The 15,380-nt window shown below is 47.1% G+C and overlaps 1 long non-coding RNA gene across 1 annotated transcript; it reads left to right on the forward strand.

The window, feature by feature from the left end:
• Positions 1-3: 3 nt before the first annotated feature.
• Gm12784 (predicted gene 12784) lies at positions 4-12,498 on the forward strand. The gene is made up of 3 exons (NR_166595.1): positions 4-440; positions 8,783-9,624; positions 12,090-12,498. It is a non-coding gene; the product is annotated as a predicted gene 12784 (long non-coding RNA).
• Positions 12,499-15,380: the final 2,882 nt, after the last annotated feature.

Genomic DNA, 15,380 nt, shown 5'->3' on the forward strand with positions numbered 1-15,380 from the left:
CTCAAACTGCCCAAGTAGCATGCCAAGTGAAGACCAAATGTTCAAACACGCAAGTTTCGGGCACATGTCTCATTCAAACCACCACAATCTTACCCCAAACCCTGCTGGCTTCAGGGAGCTTTTTGGATTGGATATGGGAGCATTCTTTAATGGCAGCACAGATAACCAGTGGTATGAGGCCAGACAGCTGCTCCTTCATCCTCTGACCCTGGGCCACTCGCTGCTATCTGTACAGTTCATCTGCCCCTGCGTGTGCGGTGAGCCGTGAGCGGTGACTCAGAGTCAAACACAAGCAGACTCTGTGAGCTTCCGACTGTTCCTAGAAATAAGGCCACTGTCTTGAGTTCAAGGAGGATTGCGGATGATGGCGCCTGGGATGATGGCACGAGCCTGGAATCCCAGCACTGGAGAAACCAGAGCAAGAGGATCTGAAGTTTGAGGTGAGCCTGTGCTACCCAGTGAGAGCATGTCTCAAAAAATAGTTAAAGTCTAGCAAATAAAAGTAAGAGGCTGGCAAGGTATTGCAGTAGTAAAAGGCACTTGGTGGTAAACCTGATTGCATTAGTTCACATCCTCCATAAGCCACCCACACTGTGCAAGGAGAGAACTGACTTCTGCAAACCACACACACACACACACACACACACACACACACACACTATAAATGAAAACAGTAACGTTTTGATAGTAATCTGTTAGTATTCCTGGGCTTCTGTGTGAAGGTGGATACAGGAGCCCAGGTTCCAAGCTATCATGGAAAGGCTACAAGAGGCCTGGGAAACTGTAGATAATTTTTGAAAGACCTAAACCGTGAGAAAGCAGAGTCCACTCAGCATGCACACTTTCTTTATACGGCTTCACATGATATTATACAGAGACAGGGTTTCTCTGTGTAGCCCTGGCTGTCCTGGAATTCACTCTGTAGACCAGGCTGGCCTCGGACTCAGAATTCCACCTGCTTCTGCCACCCAAATGCTACGATTAAAGGTGTGTGCCACCACTTCCCAGCTGTCATTTAGTATTATTTTGGGAACATTTCCCCATAGCTTAGGAAACTGGAAAACATTATGAAACAGGGAGTGTTGGCACACACTTCTAATTCCTGACTTGGGAAGCTGAGGAAGGAAGATTCCAAGTTTCAAGTCCAGCCTATTGTGAAGCATAGGAAGAGCATTTCTCAAAAACCGAAACTAAAACAAAACAACAACAAAAAATCATCAAAACATTGTGATTGCTGTATGGTATTCCATGAGATTCATATGCCACAATTCACATGGGTGAGGTTTCTTCCAAATGTTCACAGTATAAACAACAGCTCAGTCAACATCATGGGGCACAATGTCTGTTGACACAGGATCCTTTTTCTGGGAGTGGTCTCTAGAAGTAAAATATAAAGTATAATCCGTTTGATTATCAGTTTGACAGACTGGAGCTATGTCTGAGACAAGCATCTGGGGCATGCTTGTGAGGGAGGACCTAGGTAGAGATGCGAAGACTCACCATTGCGGGTGAAACAGCCCACAGGCTGGGGTCCTGCACTGCATGAAAGGAGAGAGCCAGCTTGTAGAGAGAATACCTTATGTCTGTCTGGATGCGGCACCGGTCAGTAATAAATCCGATGGCCTATGGCTTAGGCAGGAAATAGGAGGTAGGAGATCTGGGAGGCAGAAAGGATTCTAGAATAGAGCCAGACATGGGAGGAGTCCCCTGCAGATGTGACAAGACAGATGTGGCAGAACGTAGGTTAAAACAAATGGGTTATCATAAGTTATGATTCTAGTTATATGGCCAAGTATTTGAAAATATATTTTGGGTCTGAGTCTTATTTTTGGGAGCCTGAGGCTGGGCGGAGGAAGGGCCAAACTTCTACAACGTTGAGCATCAATGCCCCTCTCCCTGTCTCTGTCTCTCTCTGTCTCTGTCTCTCTCTCTCTTTCTCTCTCCCTCTGATTTTTGACTGTAGTATTTGACCAGTAGCCTCATATCATCCCAACCCCCACCTCCCCACTCCACCTCAGCACCCCAACTCCCCCATCCCCACCTTTCCTGCCACAATGGACTTCCCTCCAACTGTGAGCCAATCAAAGCCTCCTTCCTCAAGTTGCTTTGGTCCCGTGTTTTATCTGATCAAATCCCTTTAAATCTCTGCCCAGTTAGATCCCAGTTTAGCTTTTCCCCTTTGACATCCTCATCTTGCTGAGTTTGCCTTCTCTAGTCCCCAACCCACCTCCTGTCCTGGTGCTGCTCCCATACAGAGCTGGATATCTTGATCTAACAACCACCCTCAGAGAAGGGCACTGTCAGCTCAACTTGTAGGCTGCCTAAGCCTATAAGCATCAGCTCAGAAGGTGAACCTGACCAAACAGACGGAACCAAGCAAGGTAAAAAGCCTTCAGTCCGTACCAGGCTCCCGGAGTTGACTCAGAAGCCCTGCATCCCTCCCATGGGAGAGCATGCATCTCCCGCAAGGATCATTTTTGCCTACTCCTGTGACTGCAAAGGGGCAGAGAGATTCCCCATGGTGTGGCTGAGGGTCAAGGTTGCTGAGTAGGTATTGCCAGCTCCAAGTCGGCAGTGCCCACAGGGAGCTGATGCTCTCCAGACTTCTAGAGTCGGGGCGACTTTGCAAAACTCTCAGAGAATCACCCCAAAACTCCTCTTGTGCTGTGGCTGCTGGAGCCCACCCACCCACCCCTAAAACTCACCTTCCCAGAAATGCCACTGGGTTTGAGGCTTTGAGCCATCAGATGTTATTTTCATCGAGTAGGGCCATCCTCTTAATATATTCAGCAGACATCTGACCATTGTGATAACCCTGATGGGCGGCATGGGAGGCAAATTAGCGAAAAGATGATTGATTATTTTTTTTAAATGCAGTTTTATCTTCAACCTTTCCCAGCATCGTGCTATACCAGGGCAATCATTTCTTCTCCCAGGTATTTGCCGGTGTGGAGATTGCACATCTATTTACGGCTGCCTGGAAGCCGCATAATTACAATATGGTCCAAGTGCCCATTTTCTTTCCCTGACTACAAATAGGGATCAATCGAATTTTAAACGACCGCTGCAGGGCTGGCTCCCGATCGTGACCTTTGTAAATGATTACGGCTCACCACTGTTGCTATCTGCCCAGAGAAAGCGAGCGGGCAGCGCGTTCTAACTGGCATTTAATCTGGATGTGAGCCAAAGACATTCCAGGTGAAAACGGGCAGTGGGTAGTGGGTGGGAAAGGGCTTGTGGGCTTTCTTCCCAGGCCTGTGGCCTCTGCCTGTGCATCCCACAGCCTGCTCTGCTGTGTCTCTTCCTGCGTTCTGTGAGTGTTTTGTTTTGCTACATCACATGTACACATGACTAAGCTGGGCTGGGCCTTTGGTGACCATGAGGACGAATTTATCATGTCCCTGGAAGCTATACTGCTTCATGGGGGGAAAAATTGTTTGGCAGAAGGAAGTTTGATGTCTCCAATGGCAGTGAAGAAAGCCACAACCACCTGCAGGTACTGGAAGAACTTAGGCCAGGACTCAGCCTCAGCTCCTACTTAACTGTCCAAGGTGTTCCTAGAGCTAACCCTTTTGATTTGGGGTACAACAGTGTGTTTGAAACCTTCAAGGCCCACATTGCTTTTTGAGCCAAATCTCTGAGCTCAGGCCCCTCGTTTCGGAGGTGAAAGGTGGTAAAGTCCCTCCCTTCCTCCTCAAAATCACTCAGGCTGATGGCGTTGGTGCACACCTTTAACCCCAGAATTAAGGAGGCAGAGGCAGGAGGATCTCATCTGAGTTTGAGGCCAGCCTGGTCTACATAACAAGTTCCAGGATGGCCAGGACTAAATGGAAAGATCCTGTTTCAAAAACCAACCAACCAAAGATCACATACATCTGTTTAATGGCCATGTTCTGATGATGGACAGAGTAGCACAGGATTGCCCCATCAGAGGCATCCTGAGAGAAACAACACAGTGAGGAGAGGTTCAAGTTCTCCATGGTTTCAAAGACTTTCACTCCATCATGGTGAGGGCGGCATGGGGTGTTTCCGGCACTGGAGTGCTGAATCTTGCTGTTCACGTGGTGGTGGGTGGATCAGGAACAGAGAGCGAGGCAAGCATGAGGGCCTTCAAAGACCCACCCTTTGGGCTGGCAAGATGGGTCAACCAGTAGTGGCATTTGTCACCATGCCTGACACCCTATGTTAGATCTCTAGGAACCACACTGTAGATGAAGAGGACCGACTTCCACAGGTTGTCTTCTGACCCCACACGTGTACCATGGTATGTGTGTGTACCCCTTCAAAATACAAACAAATGTAATTTAAACATTAAATCAAAGAAGCTAATTCCTAGTGACCCACTTCCTCCAGCCAGGCTCCACCTCCTAAATGTCACTCAGTTTCGCAAACAGTACTGCTAACTGGGGACCAGTGTTCAGGCGTAAGCTGGTGGGGCATGTCCCAGTTGAAACCAGGTCTGGCTCCTGTTTCTTTTGCTTTTTGGAATGTGCTTGTCATGTTTATGCATGGCAGTGAGTATAGTTAGCCATCTCCACCCATGTTTGTCAGCCTCTTCTTCCATATGTTCTAAAGACGGGTCTGTGATAGCCATATTTTTTGTTGTTGTTGTTTTGAATGAGTGAGTTTATTAAGCATATAGCAAACCAAAGTAAAAGACTAAATAGCAGATAGATAGATAGATAGATAGATAGATAGATAGATAGATAGATAGATAGATAGATAGATAGATGATAGGTGGGTGGGTGGATAGACAGATATGATGGATGGATAGATAGATAGATAGATAGATAGATAGATAGATAGATAGATAGATAGATAGATAGATAGATAGATAGATAGGATAGACAGACAGACAGACAGACAGGCAGGCAGGCAGGCAGGCAGGCAGGTAGGCAGGCAGACAGCACCAAATCAAATACTCACAACATCCAACAGAAACTATCTGGGAAAACTGGCTAAAGTTGCCAATCAAGACTTCTCTCCATGGCTGAATGTCCAGCTTCTCTTTCCCACTGAAGACACTTTTAAACTGTAGATAAACAATAGCAACATCTAAATATCTATTGAAAACAGATTACCTCCTAGTAGCTAGACTCCGCCTCAAAAAAAAAAAATGTGGATCCCTGTGATCTCTGATCACCTGGTCTACAGAGTGAGTTCCGGCCAGCCAGGGGTACATACTGAGATTTCATTTTAAATAAATAATAAATAAGTAGGATAGAGTGTGGGTGAGCAAGAAACCTGGTGCCAACCTCTGCTGGCCTCCCAGGCAACATCTCCTGCTAATGGACCTCTTAGCAAAGCCTCAGGATGAGGTGAAGGGAGAGAACCTAACACTGTCAGCACTTGCCCTTGAAAAGGCGAGAGTGGAACTCACCTGGGTTCTGAGGGGATGCTGCTAAAATTCCTGAAGAGACATAAACAATATCTACCCCTTCTCCAACAGTCCCAATGGCAAACTGAGCGTGACTTCACCATAGTTCATCCCGGACAGCCAGTGAGTTTATTGGGATCCTTATGAGGGGTTATAGGCAGGAGTGTGGGAGGCCTTCAAGAAGCCACACTGAATGGCCTCCACCCACATAGATGACAACTCCCCCAAGTCCGCAGATAGAGCCCTCTCCCTTATCCATCTATATACTCTAGCCCCTCCCCTTTATTCTTGCATCTCGTTTGCTGGGGATGACAGTTCTCGGTCCCTTCTAGTTGGTCCCAGTGTGTGTGTAGGTCAGAGGTCAATGTCAGATGTCTTCCTGGATTGCTGTCCACCTTATTTTTTGATACAGCATCTCTCACTGAACCTGGAGTACACCAAACCAGCCTAGGCCTAGCTGGCCAATGAGCTCCAGGGATCCTCCTGTCTCTGTCCCCTCCCCACTTGCACCCCCAAGCTCTGGCTTTTTAATGTGAGTGCTGGGGGTCCAAAAATCTCAGGTCCTCAGGCTTGTAGAGCGGGCACTCACCAAGTGAGCCATCTTACCTTCCCATCCCCGCCCCTCCAGTTTTAATGTAGAAATGCTGGCAGGCTCCAGTCTTTCAAGCACAGCCTATTTCAATTACGCTATATCCAAGGATTACAGTGTGAGGCAGCCAACTTAATCCCCAAATATCTTGTCAATCTGGAAGCATGAGATATATTTTGTGTGCTCTCAGGATGGGCTCCTTAATGCGTCCCTGGGTGCAGCGGCTGATCTGAGCCTAGAGCCAGCATTGAGAACTGCCATTCCGGAGCCCTGGGATGTCGCCAGACATTCCACCCTCACCACATCAGGAGACTATGAGCCCTTCCAACCGGTGAGGATGCCCGGATGCCTTTGTTTGCGATTACCTTTGTGTTCGTGCCCCGGAGAGCAGAGACTTTGCTGATTGCAGTGTTTACATGTGTACATGCAAGTGTTTTCTAAGACGCTTACATTAGTGTCATGTTTTGCAGCTGATGCAGAACAGCAGGACTTAGGTGAGAATCTGTAATGCAAAATCTACCGCTCCTGGGAAAAGAGGAAACAGAGCGCACAAGGCAAGAACACTTCTTGCAGTTCACCTCTGCCTTGGCGACTAGAGTGTTAGTAGTTACTCCAAGTGGGATGATGGCCTGTGTTCTTAAAGGGTCTCATTTGCTCATAAAGTCACCAAGGAGCCTCAGAGGCAATGCCTTCTCTGCAGAATCCTACAGATATGTACATACAGGCATATATATGTACATACATATATGTATACATATCCATATTTATATACATAAATACATAATAAGTGCACATACATGTACATATGCATATATACACACATATATGTACACATACACATTAATATACACATATACATAAACACATATTCATATACATATATATCCATGTTTATATACACATGCATAAAATACATATGCATAAACACAAACTCATGTATATACATATACATGCATATACATATAATTATATACATATGTACATACTCATATACACATCCACATGCATGAACACATATCTATATACATATATACACATATATGTATATGAATGCATTCATATATATGTACATCGCCATATTCACATATACATACCCAGTCATAAAAACACATATGGGTAAATATATACTCATATATATACTTATAATATACACATGTATAAATATACATATGCATATGCACATACTCATACATATATACGTACATATATCACACATACATATAAGATATATACATATAGATACCAGTAGGACCCGATGGCACAGAACTATAATCCTAGCTACTAAGGAGCTGAGGCAAAGGAATCACAATTTTCAGGTAAGGTTAGGCAACAGAGAGAGCTCAAGGATAGCCCAGCAACTTCTCAAGACTCCATCTTAAAACCAAATTTAAAAAGGAAATAAGCCAGTTGAGAAGGCAGCCCAGTGGTTTGGTGATTGCCTTGTAAATGCAAGAGCATACATGGGTCTGATCTCCAGTGCTTCAAAACAAAACCGGATGGAAACTGCAAAGGTACGGAAGTGGGAAGAGGAGCTCTCCATGGACACATGGAGCCTTACCCCATCCTTAACTCTTCCCGGGCACTTGATCAGGATTCTGTCTGTTAATGAAGGCTGATCTGGGTGCCAGCTCCTTTTCTAAGTTCATCTGTAAGGAAAAGAAAGTTTTCCAGGTATCCTGAGAATCTAGAACAATCCACTTCTGTAATAAAGTAATGACAGTAGTTTATCTCCAGCCCAGCCAAGGGATGAATGCCTTCTCACCTCTGCAGGTGCCTGATATGTGTGGTACTCACACAGACACATAAAGAGAAGCAGATCTTTCCAAAGATGGCTTGGGTACTGTTTCATTTCATGTGTATGTGTGTGTGTGTGTGTGTGTGTGTGTCCTGCCTGCATGTATGTCTGTGTACCCTGGTACCAAAGGAGACCAGAAAAGGGGCATCAGAGACCCTGGAAATGGAGTTCTCAGACAGTTATGAGCCACAATGTGGGTGCTAGGCTTACCTGCTGAAACATCTCTCTGTAAGGGGAGGTGCTGGTACTAAGATCTAGTTCCCTAATTGGTTCTTGATTTGTTAATAAAGAAGGCCAGGAGCCATTTGCTGGGTGAAAGGTAGGTACAGGTGGGACTTCTGGGACCCAAGAGAAAAACAGAGATGCAGGGAAAGAGAAAGGGGCTTTTTTTCTGTCACGCTTTGGAACGAGAAGAACGTAGCAATCACATAATATCTCAGGGCAACCAGGGCCTGCAGCTCTGCTGAGAGTGGGTTGCCAAAGATGTTTGGCAGGGGCTGATTGGAACGGGCCACTGAGTTTGGGGCAGAAGGAGAAATGGCAGTTTGGTAAGGGCACACATTTCCAGTGGGAAGTATCTGCACCCAGCAAATGTGCCACAAAGGGTAAGCTGAGTGTGTCCTTTATGCGTGGATTTAAGGGTCTTGGGTGGGGCTGGTAACGTGACCCTTCCTAGAGCCAGGGTCTCGGGAGTGGGCTGGTGGAGCAGGTGACTCCTGGAACAAAGGCTACGGTAGGAAAGAGAAGCTGGGTCAGTGCTGGTGGCACGGATCCAGCTAAGTCTGGTGGAGCAAGGCTGGTAGTGAGCCACGGTTCCAGGAGAAGTGTGTTTATAAAACTACACACAACAGCTCCCCAGCCCCTTGGGTTCTGTTTTAAACCATTTCTCCTTGTGTTAGAACATCTAAACATTTAAAACATTTCCCCTTGGGCTTTCAGCTGTAGCCCTGGCTCCAGGCCTGCCCCTCCACTCCTTCCTCTTTGTGGTACCTCTTCTAACCTACTCTCCTCTTTCCCAAAGCCTTCGGCAACTTTGCCCTCCACCTGGCTTAGAGACTGCTCCAGCTCTGCCTGCAGCTGGGAAGGATTTTTTTCCTACTTGAAAGGTTTTCCCTCCCACCTTTGTGGCATGAAGTGGAAACTTAAGGGTTCTTTGGGAAGTCAGTTGTGTTGGATGGTGTTTTGCTAAAGCAAGCACGTGAAGGAACGTTTCTCTGAGGCAGACACAGGAGAAAGGATGTTCTACTAAAGCAAACCGGTGAAAGGACGCACGATGAAGGATTCTTTGATAACGACACACATGTATTGGTCTGCTTTACGTTGTGTTGTGACTCCATAGAAAGAGACGAACCAAAAAACTTCTGATGGTGTGCCAAGGCTTCTTTGTTGCTTCTGTGGACTGGGGCCGATTGGCAGAGTGACGTCAGTTGAAACGGACTCACGTGCTGAGACAAGACACATGGTGAGGCAAGACCCATGGAGGAGATGTGATGTGTGGAGGGATTATAAATAGGACTCAACAGATTGTGAGGGGGGCTTGGTTTGCTGGTAGAGCTCGCTATGCAATGCTCATCGGGCTTGTTGGGCTTGAATCGCCACTGATCTTCGCTTCTCTGAGAGAACTTCTGGTTCGAATCCCTCCTGCTGACTCATGCTGATTCCACTGCGGCCTAGCTGGTCTTTTTAGTTATGCCACCGCTGCTGCTTCCCCGACACTACTGAACGGGACTGCTGGTGTATCCGAGAAGTGTTTGAGAGTGGATTGAGCTGCCACTGCTGACCTGTGAACTGAACTGCTGATTTCCTGACAATGCAGATGGGAGTTGCTCCAAAGAACCTTCTATAAATAGATCCACTTCCCCTGTATCCTTTCTGTTCCACCATCTCTGGTGGGTGGTGGGCTAGAAGAGAGGTTAAAGCATTTAAGAACCATCATTAAATGTAGGATTAGGAAATTTTTAAGTTACAGGGCAGGCTTCTGGTCATTTAGCCCACAGCCCAGAGTGCCTGGTGAGAAACTGCTGTCCCTGTTCACAGCATCTATGCCGCCTGTCACTTCATGTCACTTCCCACACCATTGACGCTTAGTGTGTTGTTTATAGTGCTCAGAATGACATCTGAAATGACCTTGTTTATTTGTCCATTGTCACCCCTCCCTGAGTTTAAATCTCCTGGGGACAGATGGGTGTCTGGGACTGACTTATTCACACTGATTCCTGATGTTGACCCCATGCCTGCCACTTGGAAGTCAGTCTACAGATGGTGGCTCAGTGATAATCATAAGATAGGCATTTAGCCTGTGTAGCCACCAGCCTGGGAGATAGCCCCACCACTTGAGCATGTTCAGTATGTGGAAAATGTTTTAGGATTGGAGGCCTCAGACCTCACAGGCATTGGGAAAATCTGCCTCATGTCCCCAGACAGGTATCCCAGGATAGATCTGCATCTCAGGTGTCCTCCAGGCACCTGGTCCTGCCTCAGGCACTCAGCAGTCTGATGTTCACTACAGATAGACACTTGTTGGGCGATGGGCCTCCCAGGACTCTGTGTCACTCACCAGGGCTCCTATCTCTGGAATCTTATTCCCATCCCTTTTCTGCCCTAACCTCTGTAGATGTGAGGTCTTGCCTCACTTAAGTGACTGAAGAGTTATAGAGACATGGGTGTTGACTGAATAGAGGTAGCACAGGGACCCCGCCTTGTCATTCTGGTGTCACCTGCTCTTCCTGACTGTGACCCACAAGCTTTTGGAGGCTATGGCATCAAAGCAGGCCTGGAAATGCCTTCAAGTTTAAGGTTTCCTCTTCAGCCAGTGTGTTGTGTCAGCGGGTCTGGTGGGGCTGGCAAGAGCAGTACTGCAGTGTTAGCTTGTCTCCTGTGAAGCAGGCAGAAATAATGGCTACCTTCTGTGCATCGCTGGGGCCCTGGCTTGTCAGATACCAGTGCTCCTTTTTTGTTGCTGTTGTACTTTTGATTGAGGTCAGATAAGGGGTCAGCTTCTCACTTCACCCAGAGGGCAGCAGCCTGCCTCCCAGGCCCCCTCTGCAGACCTGTACACCTGCATGCCTGTATACCTGAGAACTCACACCAGTACACCTGTAGACCTGAATTCATGCACTTGAACACCCCATATCTACCCATCTGCCTGCCTGGTTGCCTGTGTATATTAACTCTTGGATACAATAACATGCGTGCACATCTGCACATCTGCAAACCTGCACACCTGCACATCTGCAAACCTACAAACCTGCATGCAGGATACCTTTTTATGTAAATACTTAGACACCTGCAAATTTATACACTCACTGTCTTAGTGACTTGTCTATTGCTCTGGTAAAGCACTCTGATCAAGTCAGCTTATAGAAGAAGGGTTTATTTCCTGTATACAGTTCTGAGGAACAATCTATTACCATCCTGGTGGGAAAGCATGGCAGCAGGTAGGCATTGTGGCTGGAGCAGTAACCGAGGGCACACTCACATCTGGAACTTCAAACAGGAAGCAGAGAGAGCAAACCTGAGTCTTTAAAATCTCAAAGCCTGCCTCCAGTGACATACTTCCTCCAACAAGGCCACACCTCTAACCCTCCCCAAAACAGTGCCACCAACTGGAGCCAAGCATCCAAGTGCCTGAGAATCTGTGGGACCTTTCATTCAAACTGTTATACCCACATACACCTGCAAACCTGCATATAACACACTATACGCCTGCACACTCATATGCCTGCATATGGTACACACCTGCATACCAGTATGCATGCAGATACACGTGCATGGACACTTACAGACTTGCATACTTGCACACCTGCCCACAGCCTTGGGCCATCCCATGTCTCTCATCCTCAGGCCCAGTGCCTTCCTCTACTGGAACCCTGAGGTCACCATCCCCTAATCAGGTGGCTGTTCTTGTCTCTCTTCCTGGCCTCTTGCCTCCTGTGCCCAATTCCAAGGCTTGTGGTGGCCTTTCCCTCTGCACTGGATACTCCGTACACTCAGCCTTGCTTAACTTATGACAACCTAAGAGAGTAGCGTATGGTGGCTGGTGTGGGACAATCCCTGGAGTTTACAGAGTGAGGAGGAGTCAGCACAACGGGGAGAGTCCCTTCTACTCACATTACTTAGGAAGCAGTTGCTGAGTTTTCCCACCCACTCAGCTGTGAAATGGGACTGTGGTCAGCACCCACAGATCTGTGAAGATGCCTTGTCTCCATGCTGACAGCTGTTTCTTTACCTCCCGAGGAACACTAAGGGATGAAAGTGATCACTGACTCAAGGCTCTGGCAGGAGGAATCAGAAGATATAGAAAGTAAAAGCCTTAACTCACAGACAAGAGCTTCAGGACAGGTCCCAGGGTCCTGAGTGTGGGTGAGCAGTGACCTCAAAAATGCATACAGGACTGGAGACGTGGCTCAGTGGTTAAGAGTGCTTGTTGCTCCTCCAGAGGACCCAAGTTCCATCCCCAGCACCCACAGTGAGTGGATCAGCATCTCGCAACCTCTTACTTAAGCTCCAGGGGATCTGGCGCCCTCTTCTGGCCTCTTCAGGTACCTGCACCCACATGTGCACATACCCCTACATAGATCCACATGTAAACATATTTTTTTTAATTGGAAAAAAGAATCAAAACCTCCTAAATGATAGAGCAAAAGTTGTGTCGATCAGAAGTACAAAAAAATTGGACAGTTCACCTAACTAGAGAAAATAAAATGGATGTCTGTGACTCCACCATCATTCCTTCCATTCCTCAGCTGCATGACCCTCAATATCATGGGATACAATCCATAAATAGAAGTTGCTTGTTACTGTGGGTTTTTGCTCTCAAGGTCCAGCCTCCTTCTAACCCTTTGCTTTTTCCCAGACCTTGGCAAAGCCATTCTAGCTGAGAAATAAGTGAGTTATTTTTAGTCCTTTAATGGTGTTCATGAACTCATTCCTTCCTTTGGCCTAAGGCCCAATGGGACCATCAAAGGGATTTTAATACTAAGGTTGAAAAGGGAGAGGGTCCTTTCTGGCCACTTATTCCCTGATTGCCCCTCTCCAGCTAGAACCCAGGGCACTCCTAGGAAGCAGAAGCCAGGCCTCTCATTTACCGCTATGCATTTCATTTCAGATTAAGTTCATTTAAACAGAACTCTCTGGGTCCTCTCCCTTGTTAGAGAGGGGTGCCTCATGCCAGAGGATCTCTATAGACTCCACCTCCCGTTCATCTTTCTGCCAGACTCACAACCTGTGATTTCGGCTCAATGCTCCCAAATGGTTAGTAGAGTTTTCCCTGAGTTGGTTGGGGCTGGCTTGATGGAAAGCAGACACAGCTTCCCATAGGTCAAGGCTCACGAAAACCTTCCCTAGTGGATATCTAGGCCTGGACATCACTCCTTTCCTGGTCTCTACCTCTGAGCCAATCCGATTTACACTGAGTGATGCAGAAATGTAGCCTATAGGGCCAACAAGATGGTTAAATGGGAAAAGGTGCTTGTTGCCAAGTCTGAAGACTTGAGTTCGATCCCTGATGCCCATGTGGTGGAAGAGAAAACAGGCTCCTGGAAGCTGTCCTCTGCTTTCTACTCATGTGCCCTGGCATGTGTGTTGCCCCTTCACACATAAAAATAACCTCCTTGGATCCCTTGAGGATAACTTGAGGAGGAGAATAGCTATTCCTTTCCCTCATGTGTTTCCATTCTGGGGGTGGAGGTGGCGATGACTCTCAGCTGGCGATGACTCTCAGCTGGCGATGACTCTCAGCTGGTGACAGAAGTAACCCTCACTTCTCTGGGAAGAATACTTCTGTCCCTGTCATTTCACCCATAAGACCAATGCCCCACATGGTGAAAAGAAATAGGGAAATGCAAACAGAAGCAAGATGTCTGCAGGAAGATATTCCTGCCCCCCCTCTCTGCTTTCAATTTTTATTTTTCTTTGTATACATACATCTGTGTTGATACATGCTACATGTGTGGGGTTATATTTATGTGCATCTGTGTTGGTGTATGCAACATGTGTGTGTGCCCACAGAGAGCACATTGGATCATTTCTGCACACAGTGGTGTTAAAAGGTCAAATGTCCATTAACACAGGTGCTTGGGCCAGGGCAAGGCTTTGCCATTCATCTAATCCTGATCTGAGGGAGGCATTGCCATTCCTATGGGTATGACACATTGATGTCCTTGTTGTGGCTGTGTTCATGTCAATAATATTCAGGACTCCATGGCTCACCACAAGTAATGATAGTAATAAAGATGGCAGTTGCAATAGTAGCCATGGCAACAGAAGTAACAGCAGCCACAGACTAGTCTGTAGTTGTAGCTGTTGCAGGAGTAATAATAATGGTACCCTCACAGTAGTAACAATGGAAGTTACGGTAGCTAGCAGTGCTCAGGGTATGAACAGCAGTGCTGCAGCATAGCCTGTGGCCACCACACAGATATTGACTGCTGAGCAAGTGTTCCTGTGACAGCATCCTTCCAAATTCAGTCTGCTCCTCTGTAAAGAGAGAGTGATGGCAGCCACAGCCAACTCCCAGGAGTCATGATGCCAGGGCGACTTTCCAGAATGAGCGAGCCTCCTGCTAAAGTCCAGACATGGATGCCATGCCTCCATCTGCATGCGTCATGGAGGGTCCCTGCTTATGGTCTCTCCATAAGCTGGTCTACCCTTCTGAAGATAGGAGCTCCCCCTTCCTCCTCCTTCTCTGTCAGCACCATTCTTGCTTCTGTCTCTCCTTCTTCCTCTTTTCTTCTTCCCCCTCCTCTCCCCATCCCTCCCTTCTCGCCCTTCCTCCTGTCTCCTTGTTGTTTTTATCTGTGGTACTTTCTCCAGGGATAATGCTGGGAACCAAGTCAACTGGGGCTAGGTGGGCACTCAAACAGGGACTGATGCTGGGGACCACCTCACTCTGGGTTTCCTCAAGGAGAACTGCAGCAGGCCTCTGACTCCGTTTGTTTGTTCTTGGATGTGGAGATGCATAGAAAGCCAGTGGCAGCAGTCCATTGCTATGTTCTTAATTTCTCATTGTTTTCTCGTGTGTGTGTGTGTGTGTGTGTGTGTGCGTGCGCGTGTGTGCGTGCGCGTGCGCGCATGAGTGTATGCATGTGAGTTTATATGTGTGCACAAGGGTACATGCATGTGTATTTGTAGTATGAATGTGTGTGAATTCATGTGTGTGTGTGTATGTGTGTGCATGTGTGTGTATGTGTGTCTATTTGTGTGTGTGTAGGCTCACAGTTGATGCTGGAAATCATTCTCCATGTTTTGTTCTGTTTTTTAGCTTAGTTGTTGAGTCAAGGTCTTTCCAATCAAACTAGAAGCTCTCCAGAGTACAGCTAGTCTGACTAGCCAGCTCACTCCAGGCACCCCTGTCTCTGCCTCCCAGGACTGGGGACTGGAATTATAATTGAACTCCACCCACCACCCTGTGCAACTTAAATAGCAGAGGCATCCATTATAATTGGTCCTCAAACTTCCTTAAATCACACACACGCACACACACATACACATTTTTTTTTGTTTTGTGACAAGGTCTCACTATGTAGCCAAGGTTTTTCACTTGTTAAAACCCCCTGCCTCAGGCTCTCAATTGCTGGGACTCCAGATGTATGGTACCATACCTGACTTAAAGATATGTC

The sequence above is a fragment of the Mus musculus genome, chromosome 7 (assembly GCF_000001635.26).
Source record: "Mus musculus strain C57BL/6J chromosome 7, GRCm38.p6 C57BL/6J".
Lineage (NCBI taxonomy): Eukaryota > Metazoa > Chordata > Mammalia > Rodentia > Muridae > Mus > Mus musculus.